Source organism: Anopheles arabiensis, chromosome 2 (assembly GCF_016920715.1).
Source record: "Anopheles arabiensis isolate DONGOLA chromosome 2, AaraD3, whole genome shotgun sequence".
Lineage (NCBI taxonomy): Eukaryota > Metazoa > Arthropoda > Insecta > Diptera > Culicidae > Anopheles > Anopheles arabiensis.
The window spans coordinates 97315239-97339375 of NC_053517.1; the positions used below are offsets into that span (position 1 = coordinate 97315239).

The following is a 24137-nucleotide window of genomic DNA, read 5'->3' on the forward strand; positions in this document are numbered from 1 at the left end:
ATTCGATTACCTGTTAAACATGCCCCGAATGACCGGAACATGCCGGGCCAGCCGGGTGGACCGTTTTGACGATGGTGCGATGGTTCTTAAAGTGAAAGATATGCGCTACAACTCAGCGATTGAAACGGTCTGGTTGAATGAATCGTTTTTGCATAAAGATCATCATATCGTAATATGGCCGTTTGGAAGAGAGATGATAACTTTAGGGACATTTTTAAACAAGCTCAAATTTTATGGCGTTAGATTTGCTAGAATCCGCTTTGGCGCATACCGTCGTGTACGTTCACTTATCTCCCCGGCCAGCGAGCAGGAAAGGTCACGTTTGGCCGTGTAAATCTGCTCGACATTCCACATTCATGATCTCGTTCATCCGAAGTCAAACGAACCGAACGGGACACACGATACCGGGACAAATATATATTATAACTAATTGAAATAGAACGACTTTGGCCCATATTGGTGTTTCGATGCGCTCGCGGGAGGCACTCGGGATGGTATGGTATGTCGTACGCGGCGGCAACGTGCCGTAGTTTAGATCGGAGTCGAGTCGAAATCGATAAGAATATCACGTAGCAGAACAATATCGTCCTGTTCGCTGCTCTCATCGCCATTGTACGGCAAGCCAGTGGAAGGTACGTCTGTGCATCGGTACGTACTTACGGACGGTTGAAAGACACGCGTTTTGGTGTGCTGCATCGCAGGGTAGTCTTCATAGCAAATGCCATCACACTACACAGTGAGATTGGATCGGTATAAATTTTGATATTTCTGTTAAAATAATTATGTTCTGTAGTGCATTATATTACTTCTTTGGATTAAATTTCCTATGCTCGAGCTATTTGCCTAAAAGTATGCAATATGATGTTTTTATTAAAAATTTTTTTGCTTAGTTTTTACTTAAGCTTTTTACATGCTTGTTGAACCGTTTACTGGCTTAATAGTATACTTAATAATATTTAATCACTGCTAAGTGAGAATGTCTAAGCTTTTAGGAACAAGCCTTTTTAAGAAGCAATATTTGCATCCTGTCAGGCGTTTCGCGTAATTTAGCTTAAAACTGAAAAATCTTCAGACAACTTTAAGCAAGTTGTCAGTATCGTTTCATCGATTTGCCCACCGTGAAGCGACCCGCCTAAGGAAAAAGGCTTTCCGACCACTTTACAGCAAAATTGCATTCAGTAGTATCGTCACCCCAGCATACTCAACGCCTGCAGCCAATTCCACCTCCTTGCCACATTTCCTCCCTTTCGGCTGCCTCATCCAAGGCATGGTGCTTACATTCCATTCTTCACTTTTCACCTAACTTTCGCTTCCTTCAGCTTCATTGGATCGGTGGACGAATCCTTTTACGAATCATTCCTTCACTGTTTTCCGCCTAACCGTGCTGGTTTCATCGAAGAAACTGGGCTACAGAGAAACCAGAGGGGGAAAAACGATGGAACAATTCACTCGTGCAAGAGAAGCTCCGGAGAAGCGATTCCGTTTCTCACAGCAATTCCGAGTTCGAAACCGAGAAGCTGGCGATGGCTGTGTGTGTTTGTGTGATGTGCGTTCGACTCGTCTCCGTGCTGTGGCGACATTTGGAGACCGGGCGAAGCTGCCGGTTGAATGAACGGACGTCGAGAAACGTCCCAGCAGACGCTCCAACGCTGCGTGCGTGTGAGTGAGCTTGCGGGAGGATACTTATTATGATTCCATATGATACGAAAATCATTTCGAGTACGTGACATCATTTCGCTTCGCAGGTTACATTCCGACCGGTTGCATGATGGCTTTTTCCGAATGTCGTCCGATAAGAGAAAAGTAACCGGAAAGGAAAGCAAAAAAAAAACCTCACGCCTTGATGACTACACTTACAATTTCGACTCCAACCGCGCTCCAGAGCTTCACCGATACGGATCGGAGAGTGAAATGGAAATTTCATCGCCGACCATGAGCACCAGCACACCATTTGCTCGGTTTCACGCACTCAATATCAAACCGCACCGAATGCGACACAGTGATGCTGGCCCACTGGTCAAAACATCAGCACAGATCTGGAACGGCAATTGGTTCGGTTTCGGAACAGTGAGCCACTTTTCGGGGCGAGATTGTAATTTGTGGGACTCGTGGGAGGGCGCGGAAGAATCGAATCGAATTGGGAGTGAAATGAAGCGAAGTGACTTATGCGCCCGGTTCATCGACTTCACGCAGGTGCGAGGAAAACAAACCAGCAAAAGCAGCCTGCGATGGTCAATCGATGTGCCCAAAATCGATCGCATAGCGGAGACGGTTGTGTGCGCTAGACCGTGAAAACTGCTGCTGGCTCCTGGCGATGGGAGGATGGTTTAAAGTTTGTGTTAAGGTTGTCGGTCAGTGAGTGGTGGAAAAATGTGTCCATTGAGAGTCAGATAAATTGGTACAATTTAATTCTACCAAATTGATTTTAATAAAGTGATACATTTTGAATAAAATTTTGTAGTCCCAGTTGAATGGAATACTTGTGCCATTTAATTACAATTTATATAGTTTTTTCACATACTAGCCAAGGATTGACCACATATTCAATTCGTTTGCTGGTTTAAAGGATGTTTTGTAGGGTCTGCGCCTTAAGGTATGCAAAATAAACGTTTAAAAGCTATGTTTTTATTCTCATAGCATACTTGTAGGCGTAACATTATTAGTACATTTTTAAATTGCATAGTTTTAGGCGTGTTAAACACGCATAAGACATTTAAGTACAATACCATTTGGTATATTTGATCTATAACTTTTTTACCAATTATCTAAACCTTCTCATCCAAGTTATGTGAAACTTTGCTCCAAAATCCTAACCATTACCGTAACTCCTGCAAAAAGTCTTTAAAATTTTTAACCCATTTTTTCCATTCCCGGAAGGACAATCAACACCTCGAACGTTTTTGTGGATGAACGGTGCGTATCACCGCCTCTGCCCAACCCACCTCGAGCGCTGTTGCTGTTCGGTGGAATTGTGATTTAAGTTTTACATTTACACTCAATTTACATTTCCCACACGCAGCAACAGCACGCACACACACTTACCTTCCATCTCAAGGGATGCTCTTACTTCCCCCACGATAAAACGAATGGGGCTTTCCATCGAAAGGAGAAAAACTTCATTTTCACCACCCGGTTGTTCGGTCCCATTTGTTTCCCATCGAACCCATCCACTGGCCCGATTGCTTCCCCGCAGGGGTAATGGAGTGTAAAGAAGTTTTGCATGTTTTACCAGTACCACCTTGGTCGAGAGGCAGCAGCAGCAGTATCCGTTTTTGGGACCGTCTTCGTACCACGGTCTTCTGGCAGCCGCAGAAAGGGTGCGGGCAGTACAAGTTCACTCGATTGGTTAAATTGGCCATTGCGTTGGACATTTGGCAAAGTGTGCCCGGGAGGCTTTTTACTGTAGTTTTGGAAAAGATTTGATATAAAGGGTTGTGACGTTGAGGAAGTGAAAACAAAAATGTGATACAGGACCATGAGTTAAAGTAAATAATAAAATAAATATGGTTCTGTTGATGCTAGTAGCAAGAATATTTACCATTTTAGTTGAGAAATATCATACAATAGTAATATTGCAGACGTGTTCCGTCCAAGAATTTCGCAGAAAATCTCTCCAAAATCTTGTCCCAAAACACACATTTCCTTTCATTGTCCTTATGTTTACATGCAAATAGAGAAAAGAGAATGTTATAATCGGTGAAACACGCCCGATCAAATTTACATCTTTATTTCCCGGCGAACCATAGCCCGGCAGCCCTTTAACCAGAGGGTGAGCGTTTGTTCTCCGTAGGTCGAACGAAAACATATTTATTGAACGGGATATCGTACACTTCCAGGACACCCACTGTACTGTAGTAAGTATGCGTATTTTTTTCTTTTTTTACGTATAGCTTCATGCAATATAAGGGGTTTTCCTTGTCCTTCTCGCCCTCGTGCTCTATCATCCTCCTGAATTCTGTTAAATAAAACATCATTTTGTCGTATCATTTTTATGGGACCCCGTACTGCCGTACTCTGGGGTGTTGGCACTCTGCGGGTTGGCATAAAATTTTATTACAGCAAATTGATAACAGCTGTAAATGGTGACCATCCTTTTTTCTGCTGTTGTTGTTTTCGTACTGTGTTCGTTTGCATTTTTTTCCAGTCGTGAACACTTTCTTATGGACGCCTAGCAAGTTGCTGGAGTTTGCAACCGACCCATTGGTGAACAAATGTCGTACAACGATGTGGAGCAGCGGCCCGTACGCAAAAAGGATTCCCTGCTGCGTCGTGTAATCATCATGAGTCTTGTGTGTGTGTGGTGCTGCAAGATGGTACAAATGATTACCCGTGCGGGGAAATGGGTCGTGCGATTTGGATACTAGTAACAACCCACCGACGACAGCGGATGATGATTCACAGCACGACCGGGACGAATGGGGCTGTTCCCTGCCGGTGCGTGTGTTTTTAACGATTATGAGGAAGAAAAAAGAGAAGGAAGCAACTACTAGCTTTATTTATCGGCACATGCATTTCGTTTCTGTGAGCGTTTTCTGTTCTGGAAATGGAGGTAAGTTTGTGTTCGGAATAGTCTTCAGAATGGAGGGAATGGAGTGATAACGAAGGTCGTTAGCTGTATGTGAAAACATATTGATAAGTGACAGAAAAATGCGTTACTTAATTTACATGACTATTAAATCTAAATAGGAGAGTGTAGAATGTGCAAAAAATCACAGTCTTCGTAGAGCTGATTATATATTTTTTGTCTAAAACACAATTCTATATTTATTCTTTTGTAAATTTGTTATTCATAGATCGTGTTTGTTGCCTTTTGTCGTGTTTGTTGTCTTTTCATTTATACTTTTTTATTTAGTTACGCGTCGATAGGTCTATGTACTGATTCGTTAACATTTCTGTCTGTGTTGGAATTATTTATTCTTTTGTTCATTTTAATTATTAATCAACTTTTAATAACGCTTATAATGTTACTTTTTGTATTTATTGTTTTTAGTTTTATGTTGATCAATTCATTTTTTTGCGTTACCTACGTTTTTTTATTATTCTATATTTTTCTGTTTAATATTTTATTCAGTATACGAATCATTCAATTTTAATTGAAATCTCAAAAGTAAAACGAAGTAAAGGTATAAATGAACTTCTCAATATTTGAAATTTGTTTAAAAAAGACTAAATTAAATGATAAAAATGATTGAATATGTGAGATGGTCAAACATTTACTCGCTTCAAACTTGCACTAGTGATGGCATTCGTCCCTGGAGAAGCTCTATCTCAGCCACGGCACGTTTGCAAAGGAATCCGAGTGATGACGCTCACAATTAACTTTATTCTGCCGAATTTGACCTCGGGCGCTGATTAAACGCTGCCCGAACATCGACAATAGAGTGAAACATCGCAAGAACAGTGGATCCGGTACGTTGTAACAGCATTAAGGAGCACCAGTACCGTGTATTGCTTTAGCCACTATTCCACAAGGAGATTAATGTTTATTATTTAATTTTTCTCTCCGTTTTGTCTGCACATCGTGTACCGTGGTGTACGATTGATACACGGCTCAGCATCGGACGCTTTCCAGTTCGACTCGTTTCAACCCAGCTCCCGGGTTCTTCTGCTGCCTGAGGCTCACTGAGCGGGGGCGTTGGATGGGCCCTTCAACACGCTTTAGTGGTCACGGCTATAGGAAGAAAGAAGGAAATTGATCTCGTGATGGTGGTGGCGCGGGAAGTTTGGAAGCATGGAACCGGACCAAAGGCCGATAGCCGGAACAGAGAGAATCGGGTTACCGAAACGCTAGCGTGTAAAGGATAACGAAGGAATCGGTTGAAGGACTATCAAATTGATTTTTGATTGGTTTTATTCTATTATTGTATTATTACTTGTATCGCTCGCCGTATCGGTTTGGCTCGAGGCAAGCCATCGCTTTTCCTTTTCTTTCCTTTCCGTTCCGTCACAGTATCACTTGACACATCTTACTACAAAGATGACCCCGCTCTCTCGATAGTAGCCGACCAACACAGGGCAAGAATATTGTCGAGGGCTTTGGGGAAGTTTTTTCCAACCATTTCCGGCTCGGGTTTTTTTTCTCTTCTCCTCTTGGCGCACCGGATATCCGCCAGTTCGCGGGGGGAACGTATCCGATAACATAATAATGATGAGGGAATCTGGGCTGATCGGACGGGATGATGTTACGCCTCTCACGGGAGATTTACGGGCGTACGCACGTTCGGTTCGTTCGAAATTGCAGCACCAGTACAAGTCAATCAGGGTGTAATTAAATTAGCTTGCGAACAATGGCGCAAAAGAAATCCCATTTTGTCGATGGTTTATTTAGTGCAGCAAAATGTTGTTTTTTGCTGTACGAAGAATGGTTGAGGTTGGTAAATCGAGCACAATGAAGAGACGATTTAAGGTTTAGTGAAGAGATAAGTGTTTCATTTGTCTTTAATTTTGGGGAGCTTTGTCTCGTGTTGTTTTAATAAATTGCTGTTATAACATGATTAGAATTGTGATTTTTGTCATTTTTTAGGCTAAAATATTTCACAAAAAATATTAATTAACTGCCACCAATCTTGCGCAGCTTCTAAGTCAACCGTTAACCACTTAAGAAGTTGATCCTAATTGATAAATCAATACAAGAAGGAAAGAAGGTCGGCGCGGGGTAATGCGATGCCATTCCATCACGCCCTGTTCCCACCGAGATTATAGCCCGGAACGTATCAACCGTATCATATTTCCATTAATTAAGTCTCTACAGCCGCTGCTGCAATCGAAAATAATCCGACGCTTTCAATGGATGAAGCGCCCTACGCACTTTGTGTTATCAACTTTGCGACTTTGTGCCGCACACACACACACACAAAGGCCTGAAGGTTGTGTCTTGGTGTAGAAATTAGCTCGAGCGATATTTGTCTTTTCCTTTCCTTCTGCCGCTTGGCCTGTCAGCCAAAAGGTAAACAGTTTTATCTCAAACACAAACACAGCTCCCACCGACTGGGGTGAGCTCTCTCGCTGGAGTGAGGTTTGATTTTTGGCGTTAGCTTGTCTGTCCCGCCATGGAGTATAAGGACTCTTGAGCCTGTGAAGATGAGACGAGACGAACGTCACAAAGCGAAACGAAGACACGAGAGCATATTTGGCAATGATAATATTTGCCCAACCCGCATAATGTTCCGTTCGGCGGCTTATGGCACTGTGCCAGGCCGTTGCCGTTGGTGCTGATGATAAATGCTGTAACATTTAGCTTGCAACGAGTGCCGCCGATACGCGGCCCGGTGATGATACGCGAGCTGCTGCTGATGCCGTTTCGATGGGTCGATGGTGTACGTTTCACACGCGAAACAGATGCTGGGGGATGATATTTTCGATGCGGAAAAGTATCTCCACAAAAGTGTTTGTCGATTTGTATGTGTGTGTGTGTTTGTTGCGTGGCTTCTTTTGGTGACCTTTCCTTTACACAATAAGGGCAATTGATGGTACAAAACCGGGGCAATGGATTGTGCGTTTAGATTCAATTATTGCATCGTTAGTGGTGTCACAGATTATGGTAATGACGGTGACATTTTGAAGCGATTGTTTATGAGGGAAGTATGAGTGAGTGGTGGGATCATATGGCATATTCTTTAAAGTGATCATGGTGACATTTGTTGGGTACTAAATACCAATTGATAGATATTAAAGGGAACAACATCCAAACTTGGGAATTGAAAACTTAAAGCCTTTTTGTAGGTTTGGTCAGATACTGACATGCTCAGAGTAATCTGAAAGTCGTTTAGAACTGGGATACACTGGGTCCATTCTTTTATATATCATGTCATGTATAAAGTTAATCTTCATGGAAGACAAAAGCAACATCTCTTCTTCTTCTATTTGTCGTAACGTCCTACGAGGACATGCTGGCTTATACAGGCTTTCGAGACTTAATTCATTACCACGTAACCGGATAGTCAATCCTACGTGGAGACGGTTCATTCTGGGCTTGAACCTATGACGGGCATGTTATTGAGACCGCCCGAGCAAAAGCAACATTTCATTTCATTTCATTTATTATATATTCCAACATATTCCATGTTTTCTTGAATAACTTTAAACATTGTTTACCGAATACTAAGTCAACTTCAAGAAGTTTTAGACACATTACAAAAATCCTGAAAAGCAATTGTATGCTACACCTTACACGGAGGTGACATATTGGTTTATTCTATAGATTTTTTGGCGCCTACAATCCTTGACAGTGGGGCCCTTTCCGTTTGAAGTTCGTAGGCTGAAATTTCAGTCTGTCAGCTGTTTGCAGTGTATAGCAGTTTTCGAGCAGCTATCTAAGTGAGTATAATATACAGGTGGGCTTATCCCAAGATGTATGAATTTACAAGGCTGATTTTTATCGCTTCTGCTTCTGAATGAAGATTGTAAGCGTGTTTTGAGTATTCGTCAAGCCTCCAGAAAGCTCGTTGGAGCAAAAGTTTTCACTCGTTCTGTCAAAAAGTGATGTTCAAAATTGGTTATAAAAATGCTATGAGACCACCTGGACTACACACACTTTGATTCCAGATTCCATCACCTGATCTCTTTAATGCACCTTGGGATAAATGTAAACAACACCGTGTTTTCGAGCAGGTACTCGAATCTAATTCTATCTTTGTGGCTAGAATAATCTGGACTGAAAATTGCAGGCTAGTTTTTTGTGTGGTTTTGTATGGAGTGTTTACATGACTTCAGCCTCCAACTGTCAAACTCCATACAAAAAACTAACTAGAATCGTGAAGGCCCCCAGTATTGATTTTCAACCAGACCGATACTTCGCAGTAAGGAGTGACTATGAATGTGTCGTTCTAATATGTTCCGGAAGATTCAAACCCTTCAATTTATGGATGTTAAGACATTAAAGTGTTTCCAATGATCCACTAGCTAGGGAAGCTCTTCAAAGTTTACAAAATAGCTATAATTAAAGACGTTACCAGCCACCCCTCTCTCTCGTAAATTCATTCACGTTGCTGGTGTAAATACCCCATCAACTTGTTGACAAACGCCACCAACTAATCCTACGGCCTGCCGCCTGTCGGACGATTTTTCACGCCACGTCTGTTCGGCGGATGATAAAGGTCCGCGCGACAACGACTGACTGGCGGCTGAGGTTGAGTTTTTGATTAATTATACACGGTACACTTGTCGCTTAGTCGCTGCCGACACCAACTGCAGCGAAATCCCCTTTCCGGAAGATCCGGTAGATCCTTAACAGCCAATAGCTCCCGTTTGTATCATCATCGAAAAGGGCCAGGCGCGAAACATCACCAGGCCGGCTCCAAAATGCCGACTTCACGCCTCACTTGACACAGGACGTTCACCTTCGATACGCGAATAGCCTCATCACTTGGTGGCGCAACCCCACGGCCGGAGACGCGCCGACCCGTGAAAGCTTCGAATGTCAAGTGCAGTCGGTATCGTAAATCAATCATCCAATCAACTCCCGCAACTGGGGGGGAGGAAGCTCTATTCTAGCGACTTTCCAGCACCGGTTGGCCGATGGAAAGCAGTGGATTGCATATGCCGTTTTCCAAAGAGGAAGAAATGAGTAAATAAACGAGGCACTATATCAGGAGGTGCGTGATTGACGGTTGCTTTATTTGCTGTTGTTTTTGCAGTATCATGCAGGCTTTCTCGCACGCGGTCTCTCTCTCTCTCTACTGTGTTGAAATTTGGAGTCATTTTTCCGGCTTAAAAACACTCGTGGGGATCTGGCGTGTATAGGAGCGAGAGAAAGAATGCAGGCCAAGATTTATTCAACCACATGTTGACAACTGGGGTACGCATGCGGTACAGGTGGTGGCAGTAAAACGGTAAAACAGTTGCAATAATCATTTCCCGACGACATCAAACCAACTACCAAAGGTATCTTTAAGCGCACGAGCGATGCGTTCCGGGTATCTTTACGCATTCAAACGAAAGAAGAATCGTTTGGAGCGGGTCTGGAGCACAGTACCTTGGCAGTTATCGGTAGATTTATCGCACTTCGGGACGATACTTCCCGGTGATGAATATGGTTCGAGTGAGCAAAAGATCACCGAAACGGTCGCATTTCAAATTACCTTACGAGCTACGAGTGGGCAAAGAAAGAATGTGTGTTTGCTGCCGAGTGTGTATGCAAAAGTAATTTCGTGTGATATATGTATATGCATGCCGGTGGGTAGGTCGTAAAGGGGGGGGGGGGAATATTGCGTGGCACCGTATCTTTGCTATGGTTGGGTTGAGGTTTATTTACCGCCTGGAAGTAACAATTCCTGGTAACGGTAACTGGTTTTGAGATCGTCTAGGGACACATTTAGCAGTCGATCGGCGTGTTTGTTTAACGCATTTGAGGATGCGGCTTTGAAGGACCGGTTGTTTTGAAGGAAACCTCAGAGCGAGATGACAAGAAACTGTTTTTTTATTTAGCAATATTGGACTGATTGATTCAGATGCTTTTTTAAATTTCAAAAAAAAAAAAAATTAGAATAGTTTAGAGAACTGCATTCCCAGAGTCTTTGGTCTAAGTCAATTATACTGAGTGATATCACTGTTCTTTTGAGTCCTAAGTCTATATCTCTGAGCTGTAAAATGCATTTTGATCTTGATTGCCCTCGATCTTGATCATTATGTGATCATTATTTCCAAAACTCAGCTACACTAGTACTAACCAATATTTTAGTTTTTAGAAATACCGCTTAAATGTTAAGTTGCTCTAATTGTTGAGTTGAGTTCGCAGTTATGTTCTTATAAGTAGTGAAGGATCCAGTAGTTGGTTTTTGGCGAGCTACGTAAAGAGTACATTAGATTCTCCTGCTTTAGAAGGTAGTTCCCTCAAGCCAAACGTTGGTACCAGTGGAACTCTCCATATGCATGTCGCAGTTGTGTCCTGCATGTGTACATTAATTGCTTCTTGGCGAGCTACGTAAAGGATGCTAGGGAATACCATTGTATTCGATGGAGTATGATCCATTTTTTCTTGACTAAGCTATGTTGGTCGCCTTGTATGTGTGTGTATGACTCGGTGGGTTTCGTTTAGGATTTTCCGATGCCACACAATTGCTCGTACAATATATTTCAATATACCTATCAGAGTAATATTATCGTAAAGATACTTCCGTCTTTCTCAAACCTGTATTGTTAGATTCTTAAAATTGAACGATCAACGAAGGTTAATGAATGCTTTCTTCTTATAGTATTATTCAAGAAGATGTCGTCTGAGGGTAATGAAGACAGGAGATCATACTGGATGAGGATCAATGTATGTCACTGAACTGACGCCGCGATACTAACTATTTAAGTAAGATAATGACAGCACTTAAATGCAAGATTTTCTTGAGTCGTATGGTCGTTTTAGAATACAATAACCTTAATCAGTCTCGGTTAATATTTATCTCTCAGATGTAATTCGCATATTTTTACCCGAAAATTAATTAAAATCTTTGTACAACCATACTCCTACAACTAATTCAATTTGATCCATGTCCCATATCATTTATCCCAGTTAAAAGTGTTAAAACTACTACGCAATCCTTCCAGTCGACTAAGTGCGCCAAATACCGGTCCAGTAAAGGGCGGATGCTGAGGCGTGCAAACGGCGTCATCCAAGTCACCGGAACGAACGAAGCGCGAACCGTTGCGCAAAATTACACCACAAATTCCACGCCCGACAGCCATCCATCATGCGGCAGTAACAAACGATGACCGGGGAGACATTGTGAGCGGTGAGGACCAGGCAAAGGTAAACACAGGCGTTCGGGCAAGTGTGGTTGTTTTTTGGCAGTGTTGTGTGGTGCGTGGGAAAAATAAACGGAACCTACCTTTATTCCCATGCCTCCGGTCGGTGTGACCACATGATGATGATTTTCACTTCTCAGTGTTGGGTAATCCCCAGCAGGAAAATTCCATCACCCCCGTACCCGTGGAGACGACGCGTGCCAATGTGTGCCGTTTCGCTCTAGCGCTTCCTTTCCTCCGTGGAGAATTAGTGACTTGCTGGTGATGCCTTTTTCCCTTCAGTCGCTTTCTCGCACACACGCGTACACAGACACACAGCAATCTTCCACCCGGTGTGCGGGCGTACTCTCGAAGGGCTGGCGTCCTTCGTTTGTTTACACTTGTTTCTACCTTTTTCTTATCACGGTTTTTTGCTCCCTCTCTCTCTCTCTCTTTATCTTATTGCCACTTATCTCACTCGCACGTTCTAAAACCGGAAAAATGCGCAGAACAGACGGCGCAAAAACCGAACCGAATCCAACCCACCGCCACCGGGGGATGGTTGGAGAAAGTCCTGCTCCATCCACGGTATAGCAACAATAGGGGAAAACCTCCCCAACTAATCAGATGACAGATGGTGTTCGAATGGTGCAAGCGACCGCACAGCCGCCCGGCCGAAGGTAAACAAGTTTGGCGGCCAAAGTGCGCATACGCGCAAACGAGGACGGTTCAGAGCACTGGTCGGCCACTTCGGCCGCGCTTTTAAAATAGCGTACGCGTCGTGTTGGTTTGTTGGTTGATCCGGCTTGGACTTCGGGTCTGCCGGAAAAAAGCCGAAACCCTAACCTATCTCGCGCGCCCATCGAGGGACGTTTGTCGGCCGGCGAAGACACCAATCCATCCTGTTCGGTGTGCACTACCGTGTCGCAGTGGTTTCGCCAGTCGGTCGCTTTCATTCGAACGAACTAGACGCGTTTTCTGTGGTCCGGTGTGTTTTGACGTGCCACTACTACGTCAAGCTGACAGCTGAGTGTTGTGAGTCATCACTGTGTACGATCGCGATACTTAGTTTAGTGTTTAGCTCAAATTGTTGAAACTTTTTGATGGCTCTGGCGTAAAAATTGTGTAAATTGCATTGCTCGTTGATTAAGGGCAAAGTTGTGTTAGGTCGAGCAGAAGTGTAGTAGATCTTAGTAGGCTCAGTAGGCCTAGTATACAAAGGATCCATCAATAGATCTTAGTGTCTATTACCCGGGGAATTTGTTAGGAGTGCGAAGTCATTGCTGTTGAAAATTGAAGCTTCGAAAATTCCCCTCCAAAGCTGCAACATCTCACTCAAGTGGCTCTTGAACCGCTCAATCGAGGATCACGAAAACGATAAGTACCAAGTACTGCTGATAAAACCCCGTCAGCTCAATACTCCCAAACAGTGTTGACTATAAATCACTGCGCTCTGCGGTGGAGCGATAATCCGCTGCACTTTCCATTGCAAGTAAAAAAACACAAACCAGGCAGAATCAACATCGAGAAACGAGTTAATCACACACTCCACCAGCAGCACTTCTGACACTCATCCTCAGTTGGCGCTGCATCGGGGGCTGCAGGTGCAGGTGCTTATTAGTGCCGGCAGGCTCACGCGTGAATAGTTGCAGTGGTTTTTTCTCCCCCTTCTACATCTCACTCCTCCCCCATAGTCCTCAAAACCATAATGAATGTAATCGAGTGATTAAAGCGAGCGGAACGTCGGGAGCGTGAAGGTGAGTCGTGTTTTTGTGTGTAACCGGGTCAAACGGTTGTTGTGGTTAAAGCGTGCATATCATTTGCGTTTGTGCCGGTGTGTGTGTCTGTGTGGTTGGCAAGTGGTTGGTGTGCAGGTTGCACATGTAGGTGTGCACAATTTTCATTACGCTTTCCCCTTTGCCAGACACGTGTGTTGTGTGGTGGAGTCTAGTGTAGAACGAGTATAGGAGCGCGTTAGGAGGGCGCATCATCAACAGCAGCAGCAGCAGCAGTCTAGCACCCCTGACTCATCTCCTGGGTTTCGTCTTCCGCAGGTATCTGTTTAATGTTTAATTTCATTAATATTTATTAGTATTTAGAGAGCAGACGGGCTGCAAAGCGAACCATGGCACCATGGCAACCACGGCCGCCTTAAATCAAAACCGTGTCGTTTTGTACGCAAGCGACAGACAGACGGTTTGCAGCGCAGCAAAGGCTTCCGGTATGCAAAAATAACAAGCGTTAGCTCCAGACCCTTTGCTGACTGCGAAGAATGTGTACCGTGGCCTTTTGACGAATGGATAATCCCTCTCACCCCGGGGTCGTAAATTATTTCAAACGACAAACGACTTCCACCCCCAATTGTACCTTCCCTCCGTTTGGGTGAGTGGATCGACAGAGAGCATCAACGGCTACTTAAGAGAAGAGGGTGGCTGGCTTTGAGTGGTTTTGTGGTAGGGCGGAAGAAGGGGGAGGAATTTTTCACGCCTTAGTGGAAAAGTGCCGTGCCAACAAGCGCAGCATAGCTTTAGTTATTTAAAGTGTCTGTGGGAGGACGGCCTGGTAAACACCTTCCTTACGAACGCTTAAGGACGACCTCGGTCTGTGGTGGTGGTGGTGGTCGGTGTGTAGAAGCATCAAACGCCCAAGGCCCGAGATGCTGATGCTGTCTGCTTAGAGGATTAATTAAACGTAACCTCAAGATCCGTGGCCGTAGAGCGGTGCCGAGCGTCAAGCAGCGCTTCAAAGCATTTCAATCCATCGCACGACGTCTGATGGAATCATCGGCCAGGTCTCGGTGGGTTGTATAATTTATCGAAGAAAAGTGCAAAACGGTGAAGCACCCCCCCCCCCCTTAGATGAAGTGATGGTTTTTAGCTGGTTTAATATTGCATGCACCGAAGCGCATGCTGCGAATGCGAGATGGACGTGCTGAATGCAGTTGTGTAGTGCATTAAAACTCTGTGTCATTGACGGGACCTTTTACGAGCAGAAGTGAAAGTTCCAATAGCTTTGCGGAGTGATATGGAATTTAATATGCAGAAAAATAACAGCAGAAATTCAAAATAATTGATAATTTTGAATAAAAATGTCAACAAGTTCGGTAAACCTAAAAAAAACTCAGAAAACATGTTTTTCTGAACTAACGAGAAGGATAAACATTTGAAACATAAATTTAAAAAAAAAAAATAAAAATTGTTTTAAAAAATGTATCACAACTGTTTTATGAAGATTTTTAAACACATTAAACAAGACGTTTAATTGCAATTCAATATGGTCAGCATTTGATTGCATTTTTTATCCTAAAAATTGTGACAAACTTGCCATAAAAATAAGCTAAAAGTCACGTTTCATCATAATGACCAGAGCAAACAAGCAGTGCGGTGGTTTAGTTGTGCTAAAACCATCGCAATGATGTATTGATTTTGTTTGCCCACGGTGTACGGCTTTTCCCCCGACCAGCATAATATGATAATCAATATCGAGGATGCACCCATTAGTGGTCAGTAGCTCGTTCGATGGAGTGAGAAAAAACACCATCCCATCATCATCATCATGATCATCACGACCATAATAAAACCATACCCACACACCGACCTTCAGCAGTGAAGGTAGAGTTGGAGCTGTCATACATTTCCCAGCATCAGTTGTGGGCGACAAAATGCTGCAAACTTCCTGTAAGTGTAGCGTTTCCCATAATCTCCCACTTTACCGTAAATAATCGATGCATCAGCAGTGTCGCCCCACACAGCGAACGGCATCAGAAATGCAACCTTCAGGCTGTGGTGGTGGAATTTGTAATGTTGTGTGATGTTTTTGGTTTTTAGAATTGCAACCTTAGTGAAGTGATGGGTAGGTCCCTACCGCAGACGGCGTCCTCCTCTGTGGCCGGAGTGGAATTCAGTGTATGTGGACACCCCAGTCGTAGATTTATGGTGCATGTCGTACCAAATGAAAGGATTCCCCAAATTTATAAGCTTAGGGAATGGTGTAATTGTGTCACTGTTTGTAACGCTGGTTTCTTCTTCCGGGACAAAATTGCTCCAACAACTCAGACGCAGGATCTGGTGGAGATTGTAATGCCACCATAGAACACCACACTCACTTGAGATGGGGGCTGGGGATGGAACAATTTCAATTTCACCACAATTAGTCGAGAACATGAAGGGTACGATATTTATATATTTTTGCATTCATCAAAATTTTGGAGTACAAGCATCCATGAGTGTGTGTGTGTGTGTTTGAAATGAGAAATCATAGTGCATGGAATGATTCCGGTGGCAGTGGTGTAAGTGGTGAAACATTGCCAACGTCCCAGCGCGTGATGCGTCCTGTGGCAGTAACAGGAAAATTCAATTCCAGCAGACTCGATGAAGTTCTGATGGGGGTAAATTGTGTCTCCATCCAACAATTGAGATGCTCAGCAAACCTGGAAAAGGTTAGAACAATGTGTACAGGGTGAGGTGGAATGAACCCCGAAGAAGATGCTGTCCCACACGCATCGTTAGTCGTCGGGAAGTCCTCCGGGGGGTAAGAAACGGCACACGACACACGACACTTGGAAAGCATCTTGAAGTGCACAGAGCTGGTCGTCATTGCAACTAAATTTCCCCCAGCACAACGACATCGTTTCCCAATTAGGAATCGTTGCAGTAAGCAGTAAAACTTTCCACTGTGCAAGTGTAGCGAATGCTTCTGTGCTGGAACCTAGTGGTGCGAACATATTGTACCGATGCGCTTTAACGCTTCCGGTCGCACCGGTGTCGGTGTGGAGCGTTCGGTTTATGAATCTATTAGTGTTCTTCAGGATCGAGTGTGTGTATGTGTGTGTGAGAGAGAGGATAGTGTGCAGTTGCTGATGAAATGAGTCGAGCAGGGCCCAGCCCGCAGGTGTCCGACAGGTGCTGGCCGTGAGCTAAGTGGATAATGAGGTATGCTAGATAGTGAGGATCGTGCACGGAAGGAATGGTTTTGGAAGCAAATTTAGTAGATCCTCAAGCTGATGGTTATGTTTTAGACTTGATTGAGCGATTATGGTGATTAGGGGTTGATAAATCAGCACACCGCAAGCTAGTGATCATAATTGAAAGAAGCTCCCATTAGAAATATGAAGAATTGCTTCATTAATGTTCCGAAAATTTGAACTTAAAATGTTGTTTTATTATTTATCAATAATATGCTAAGTTGTCACCACACTGATTCTTTCTAATAGAAGGACCTAAATGATAGTGAAATCTCTTAACCTAAATATTTACCGCATAGTTGTGTGTGCCGTATTTAATTTGCATGCTTCCTTCATTTGCCCTTTTTTTGCATCCCTCTCACATACGCGGAACAATTGCGTGCAGCCCATTATTAGAGTCTATTGACAAATCCCCTCTTGGCGCGCTCAAATCACAACATGAGGAGCGAAACGTGTCGAACGTCGAAATTTGTTGTTGATTCAATTCCAACCAATTATGCTAATTTGTTGCCCGAGGGCGGAACGTCAACAAGCGCGGCTGGTGCGTGTGCCAGTGGCGATCGTGCGAGTTTTAGAGAAGTGGCCGAAAGAACTGGTTTTGCAAAAAAAAAAACAAAAAAACCATACCCCTCTATCACAACTGGGCGTACCGGCTAACTGTGAACTGTACTTGAAACAAACTCGTGCCGGGTGCTTTCTGCAAACCCCTCTTTTTCCGCTCCGGTTCCAATTGAACGGTCAAACATTTGACAAATCAACAGTGGTCGAACGGATCGAACCGAGGCCGGACGGTCGATGCGTCCAATTTCAGGATCAATGACTGCAGGAGTGCATTTCAATTTGTCTGTGTGTTGTTCTGTGTCCGGTGCCTGCGCTGCAGTGCTTTAGATTCGTGCGGTTGGGGTGCTGTGAAGTGTGCCTCTTTCTGTGGGATGGACTGAGAAAAAAAAACTGCCTGTTCTGCACACAGCACGAGCCTGGATTGATGGTTTTCTGGCGGTTGACTCGACTGGGAGGCCGAGTCGAGTGTGCTCCCCTTAGCAAACGCACCAAACACGCACAGCACAACAAGCGACATGGCAATGCAACAATCAGCAACAGCAGCGTGTCCAAGCCGACAGCCCCACCGAGAAGCCCGGGGTTTGAGCCCGGTTGCGACGATTGTTGGTTTTTCAATTAAATCTGTCAACCGATGAGGCCAATCCGGTACAGCGAACCGTCCTCTTCCGTGTTTTTGAGGGGGCTTGGGTGGACTGTGGGCCACAGCGAGCTGACGCCATTCCGATGCCATTCGGCACATGTTTTTGACAGAAGCGTCTCCCCGGCGCAGCGAGTGCAGCGAACGTTTGCACACACGCTACACTACTGCTGGGTTGGATACAAAAACCGGATTGCTCGCCGGCATTCGAGCAACCGCCCAGTCCTGTCCAAATGTTCCAAACACACAGATACAAATGCGTGTGTGTGCAACCGATGTACGACAATCCGAAACAGTCCTGGTTTGGTTTTGCAGGCGACGCCTGGTTGCTGTTGTTGTCGTGTATGTTTTTGTCCGGTGCAAACAACTGGCCAACAGTGCACCGGACGGCAAAGTGCAGCCGTTAGGGTGGGAAAGCGTGTTTCTAATGTTAAAATTTTCCAAACGGCATGTTATGTTAATTGAGCGCACCATTACATCTGTGCCATCGACATGTCGGCTGCATCGTGCCTGTGCGAGTTTGTTGCGATGAAGAAGTTCGATGACGACGATGATGATGAGGAGCCGAGCCATCAAGTGCAGCTTCTAGTGGGCATGCTTGGGAAGCATGGTATTTTTCCGTACAAGAACCAGTACCAGTAATCTGTGCCAATGGGGTTGGGGATGTAGATGAAGGAAACATGTTGCCGTCGGGAGGGCTCTTGAACTGTGGGGAAGAAATTGATAAATGATTTGATTTATTACCCTCTGCTCTGGGTTGTTGTGCAGCTAGAATGGAGGGATGTGGTTGGTGGTCGGTTGTTGCGAATTACATGTGACATGTGCGTTGTTTTTCTTCCGTCAACAAATTGCTAGCTTTTACAAGGCGTTCATGCATTATGGGGAGCTTTGATGAGTGTTTGGAGTGTCTTATGGCGTGGACCAGGAAATCTAATAGGATGTTTGTTGCATCTCATTTCTTGGAAATATCATATTCAATTCTACAGCAATGTTTCCTATTGGAAAAATAATATTGAATGTAATTAAAGCTTATAGTGTAGATGTTTGTCAATTAACAATGCAACACTATCAAAAAGGAAACAACATTCTGCTGTCGATTTAACTCACCTGAACTGTCTCAACTAGACGCTGACAAGCGATTACTATCTGGCCTTGTTAAGCGTTACGCATCAATCTGCTGCTAGAACGGGGCGCTAAAACGGTGTCAAATGGTTTGAAGTGCAGCATGGGAGGAGCCGAAACAAATCCGAAACCGACAGCAAGCACCATTGAAGGAGATTGAAACACACACACTCGCATAAAGTAGGTTGGACGCGTCCGGGCAGCGAAAAGCCACACCAATTTAAAAACTGTCACTCGCGTGTACGGCTGACAGACACCGACTGTCAACCGTTTGTCAACCGCTGTACGGGTAGATTGTTGGGGCTGAGTTTTTGAGGTGTGTAATGTCCCGTTCTCGATCGGCAATGGATCGTGGTTGTGTGATGTATGTAAATTCAATTTAAACGTTCCTTTCGGGGTGTACCTACTGTTTTCCCACCGGAGCGCTGGTGGCTGTACGACGATGTACCAATCCGTGTAAAACCATTCCCTGTTGAGGGTGAATGGGGTGCCATCGGGAAGGGACAATAGCCACAGGTATGACTGTCTTTCGAGCTGTGTCGTGTCAGAAGCCGCTGGCTGTCCGCTGTATTGCCGCTGGACACGTTTGATTGATATTCATATCGAACGAAGCTGGGATGACACACCGACTCAATAGGCGCCTTTTTTCCTTGCAGGATTGTGTTGGTTTTATCGCGAGCACACGGCATGCACCAACGGTGGGCTGAATATATCGCGTGAGAAAACAAAAACCACGTTGCGGATTGCACGCGAGCGTTAAAAATGCGTTTTTGGGCTCTAAAAAAAAAACAAAAATCTGGCGTCGGCGAAAAAACGGTGTCATAACAAAACGTGTCCTCCCCTGTGATTGTCCCCTCCAGCGAGGGAATGTGAGATGCTTGAAATATTCAAACCCCACAGGACGTATCGGGGGAAGGTTTTTGGTTTTTTTGGTTGTTGCGTTTGTATGTGTGCTCTTCATTTTGCTGCTCCCGCTGTGTTTTCATTGGCACCAGTTGCATGAGGTTGCGAATTGCTGCCGAGTAGTTTTAAACAGTACAGGCTGCGCTACCACTGGTGAAGAAGGACAAAAACTATGGCACGGGAAATCGAACATTGAACAATGCAAAACCACTAAAACACACACACACACACACACACACACACACACACACACACACACACACACACACACACTCACAGATGCTGTTCAATATATCCATGGGTGGTTTCCGAACTGTGCGCACGTGTTTCGAGTGGGCGTTGTGTGGCCGGCGGTACTGTTCTACTTTTATTGAGCGATCATTGTTCATTTCGAAACGGGTGGCCGAACTTTCGGCCGCACACAGTCGGCCGGGGTTTGTTTGATGCGGTTGGAATGTTGGACGTTTTTGAAGGGCACAGAGCTTGATGGTCACACCTGGTGTGAAAGGTTGGTGTCGGTTGGTGTGAAACAATGAGCATTTGACAGTGGGGTTTTGGGTGTTTTCTAGCCTGTCGTACTGCTCTTATAGGATTATCAATTTTTCTTCAGTTCAGTAGAAAAGAATTCATTTTTTTTTCAAATAAATTTATTTTCGGAGAACTATGTTTAAATTTTTCAAATAAGAAATATACAGCTTAGATGTGATAATAATGTTGCCAAAAATGTGGAAATTATATTCATCAAGACTGGCAATGCTTCTGTCGAATTCCAGGAAAACAGTTTCCTTTGCAAAACAGCTACAATTTTTAAGCCACACCTGGGATTGATTGGGAAAATGGCGAAGCGAACGGAAAAGCATCTCAATAATACATGAAGTGGAATTTTCAATGGAAAACAATTGACACCTTCCACCGTGCCCAAAGACGTGCCGGAACAGTTGCTCATAAAGAATTGAATTTTGGCAGCAACACACAAAAAAACTCTCTCCTTTTTTCCCACACCCTAGCTCGCTTTGTTATGTGTATAAAACAAGGAAATTCCGAAAAAGACGTCGAACCTCGCACACCATCTACGCTTAAAGAGCTCCAGAATTACACACCCAAAATAAGTACATTACCGAACCACGAAATGAGGTAATCACGGCTACTAGCTGGCGCAGAAAAGAATCCCCACACGTAACCTTGTGGCAGGTTAAACTTTTAAAGATCTTGACTTTTGGTTTAATTTCGGCTACTTCATTCCCAGTACGGCATTTGTGCCGTTGCTGTGCTGTGTCTGACATTAGGAAGCATCGCAGCAAGAGACAGCTGTACGTGTGGAAAACTCATCCCCATAGCCTCCGCTGCCACCAGTGGTGGGCAGCTGTTGGCATTCGTTGGTACACTCTGGTGGTGACTATGGCGAGACTATATGGTTTTTAACCCAACCCCTCCCTCAAGCTCCTTTCATAACCGACCCAGCTGTATCTGTTATGCAGCTAGCGGCAACAATCCGGAGCGCTAGAAAGAAACAAGCGTTTATTTATGCAAAAGCACCGAACCATATCAACAACTTAAAAACACACAAACACACACAGCACGAGAATTCAAAATTCGTCCATGCACCCGTGTGTGTGTGTGTTGAGTCGGGTGTGCCACTGGAGGATAGTGATTTGCTTTTCATAAACTGGCCCGAGTTGTTGTGGCGCTTTCTTTTTTTTTTTTTTTTCGCCTCCTCATCCCCATGTGTGTATATCTTCCGAAAAAGACACTTGGTGCTGCTAAGCTGCGTATTGTCTTTGTCTGGGTTTTGCTGCCATTTTCGCAACATGAAATGTTTTCCTCTATTGTTTCACTCTTTGGTAGAAGTGGAGTAGAATACGAAAATTTGTGGCATTTGTTTTTTGTTATTGTTGCTGAAAGCTGTATTTTTCCATAACTTGCCTCGTATGTGTGTGTTTGTGTGCGGAAAATAGCTTTCTGTTGTTTCGTACGTGTCCCATTTCGCTGTCAGACAGAAACGTTTCATTGTGCCCGCGGGTCGCTCCAAGCACAATTGCATTAAGGTTTTGAAGTTAAAGGGAAACGAAATTAGGATTTTTGCTGGAATGAAGTGTGTGGCGATGGTTTGAGTAGGGTTCAGGAGTTTTGATTGTAGTTTTGTACCGGAAATGGGTTCACACTTTTCATACTTTTTGCAACAGACATTTATTTTAACATGATTTTTTGGTACGTTTTTTTTTTATTTTTTAAAATAAAAAATGCAAGAAAATTCATAATTTCTACAGACTAACAAACTTCAACTTACGCCAGGAGATGATATTCCGCTAAAAATTGGCATAAAGTTTGATATGATATTGCTTCAACAAAACCAGAACCTTCCCTTTTCCATACAAAGCAATCAGTAATAAATAGAAGCGAAAAAAACCATTTCCTTTCGAGTAGCGGCAACGCTCCTGAGGCTAGCCAATGCATCAAACAGCTAAATTCATTCCAAATGAAAATACCACTACTCCACTGCCACCGTTCACATCGCTCAACACAGCGTCACCTAATAATCCGCTGCAATCAGCAACAATGATCGTGCCACGTCAGACCGTGTTGGCGCTCGCGTCTGTTTCCTTTGCGGGTATGCGTCAGCTCAGCCACTGCTCTCTATTTCATCCATCATGTGCCTTTCATCTATGGGCGGGCGGGAAAAATATCATTTTTTACGATCATTGCTTCCCTCACTGTCCCCATTAAACGGTGTCCGGGTAGCGGGTGGGACTGTTAACTTCTTCCTCACGCTCACGCTAAGTGGCTGCAGTATACATTTCGTGTGCTGTCCGTAGCTGCTAGGTAAGAAGTGGCGGCGAAGGTGAAGAACGTAATGATTCTTAGAAAATTAGAAACAAAAATCTTTACACCGGTAAAATAAAAGAATAACCGCTTTGAGAGAGAAAGAAAGAATTGGTGAGTCATTGAGCTAGAAAAAAGGCAGACACATGACAAAACGATGTTGTGAAGTGTCTATTTTCACCTTTCAGCCACGTTCAGCGTGGTGGTGAGTTGGAATCGGCAAAGGTATGTTGATAGTTAAGCGATACGTACGAGCACGCTGTTGCTATGCTGATGATGAGAAAGATAAAGTTAATTAAGAAAATTTATTGTATCCTTGAGTTTATTTATGTTCGTGCTTTGTATTGGCGGATTGAAAAGAACGATTATTCCGGGCAGCGATGAAACATATTTCTTTAATTGTTGACATCTTTGCAAATCTTTGTAAATTGAATGTAAATACCATATTTGTATCCATTGAAAGAGATTTGTTCTACAAATCGTAAGAAAATGAGAAAGAGAAGGTTTCAGTTCTAAGATGTTCTTTCAATATCCTACAATCAAGACACACAAAGGCATATCAAAATGATCATTTTACTTAGAATCAGTCTAATAATTAAACACTTTGCTAAATTCTAATGACTCTCCTTCTAATACCGTGAAAGTGGGTAGATCTGTTCCACTTACAAAAATTAATTTACATAAAACGTCGCACCATATTCGTTCCCTGGCTTCTCTCCCGCCCACAGTTCGGATCCGGCACGACCACCCTCGTCGTTTTGCCGACTTCTTTCTTGTATCGTTCTCAGCACAGCTTGAACAAAAACGTTTAAAAGGTAGCACTAGCGACGGTCTCGAGTATTTGTTCCACAAGCCCCAACGAAGTGTTGAATTTTTCGACACTTCCGGTCCACGACAGTAGGGGTAGGGAGGAAACAAGATGAAGAAGAATAAGGAGACCGCAAGTATGGCACTTGTCACTCGCCGCCACTTTGTACTTCATTATGCAAAATGTGTGAATAATTGAATTAATTAATCAGTACATTACTACCGTACCGCCGCAACCGTCACGACCGTAGTTGATTATTTGATGTATATTTTTAAGTGTTTCTTTCCTTCCTGTCCACTGCAAACGCACACACACACACACAACACTTTGTGGCTGAAATGAAGGTGAAGAAATCTTTCCAGCCGTTGTGTGGGACTTGCTCGTTGCCGTTATAACTTTAATAAAAGCGGCGCAACTGTAGCGAAAACGGCACGGCAGGAAGTCAGCTCGTTCCAGCCATCTCCGTTAATCCGTTTTAAAAAGTACTGACAATTTTAATTAATTAATTGGTACGGTCGTGTGTGTGTGTGTGTGTGTGTGTTTGTCGTGCGACTTCTGCAATCCCTTGATGCTTTCACGCAATCCATCTTCGCCGGTAGGATTATCGCGAA

The 24137-nt window shown here is 43.9% G+C and overlaps 1 protein-coding gene across 6 annotated transcripts in view; it reads left to right on the top strand.

Moving 5' to 3' along the window:
* Nucleotides 1-24137, top strand: part of LOC120893513 — a 102683-nt gene that overhangs the window by 17179 nt on the left and 61367 nt on the right. Inside the window, exons 1-2 of one of the 6 annotated variants that reach the window (XM_040295462.1) lie at nt 12582-13469; nt 13637-13766. The exons of 1 other annotated variant lie outside the window; for it this stretch is intronic. The gene's annotated coding sequence lies outside the window, so the exon portion shown is untranslated. Of the gene's footprint in view, nt 1-12580; nt 13767-24137 lie in introns of those variants that run through there. 4 more of the 6 variants (XM_040295463.1, XM_040295461.1, XM_040295464.1 and 1 more) reach the window with 4 other exon arrangements.